This window comes from Nyctereutes procyonoides, unplaced genomic scaffold (genome assembly GCF_905146905.1).
Source record: "Nyctereutes procyonoides isolate TBG_1078 unplaced genomic scaffold, NYPRO_anot_genome, whole genome shotgun sequence".
Taxonomy (NCBI): domain Eukaryota; kingdom Metazoa; phylum Chordata; class Mammalia; order Carnivora; family Canidae; genus Nyctereutes; species Nyctereutes procyonoides.
In genome coordinates this window covers 5,549,794-5,550,995 of record NW_026575122.1, presented here as the reverse complement: position 1 = coordinate 5,550,995, position 1,202 = coordinate 5,549,794, and positions in this window count along the sequence as shown.

Sequence of the window (1,202 nt, the reverse complement as noted above, 5' to 3'; positions counted from 1 at the left end):
ACAAATATGTTATGCAAATGCTAAATTTAAATAGATAATGATTTTCCAAATTGTATAACCTCAGAGATAGTTCTCAATAACATGTCTGCTATGGAGGAGAGGAAGAGCTTAATCAAACAAAACCATCAATTCCTTCTAGATTTACTCATCACAAGATTTAAAATGTGCTGCTTTTTTTTTTTTTAAGAAACATGCTAGCACTATAAATATATTTTATGAAGACAATACAGTGAGATTAGAAACATGAAGCAATAGAATTCTAAGAACCTAGAGGGATAAAGTCCACACAGGTATTGAACATTTTTTGTTTTCTAAAATCACCCTGCCGTTTGAAGCAACAAACCGAAGGTCTTGTAAAATGATTGTATTCTGGTATCCCTGAGCACTTGACAAAGAGTTTAGGAAAAAATCATCTGTGTCTGGTCTTTGAAAAACTTTAACCGCGTATTCGGTTTTCAGCATCCATATGAGTTCATTCTTTAGAAGGAAGGATATAGCGTCTCTGTAAGTGTAGTATTACCTGTACAGAATTTTTCATCATAACTATAAATTCACCCTTCATCAAATGCATAATAAATAGGTTCGTGGGTTTGAAAATTATAGTCTTTTAAAACAAGCTCAATCAAGCCTGAACGCAAGCACTTCCTATGCAACTGATTAGAAAAGTGCACGAAGTATCTATGACCTATGTAAGCAAAAGCTAATTATCTTTACAATCAGATTTTTTCAAATGACTGATAGTGTACATTAAATAAGCAAAAAACTCTGAGTGAATGCGTTTTTGTTTTCTTCCTAGTTTTCTGTGTTTAAATAAGCTGTGTCAGCTCGAAAGAGAACTAAAGAAAAAGCCCTTCCAGCTATGTCAAGGTCTAACATAGTTAAAACAATGTATTAGTAACAAGAGCAAACATTTGTTGAGTTATTACGTATTGCAGGCTTTATGTTAAGAGGTTATATGAACAATTCGACTTGGTATTATAGGAAAACAGAACAAAACAACTTAGACTGATATGTAGGGATTTGTCCAAGATGACTACATTGATAAAAGATCTGGATCCTTGTTGCTCATGATAACCAAAAATCAAGCAATTCTCATCAATTCACTATGGAACAGGTACTGGCTATCTGCTTTTTAAATATTCACCTTATCAACATTTCCATAATATAAACATGGTATAAAACATTAAATTTTATGTGTTAAT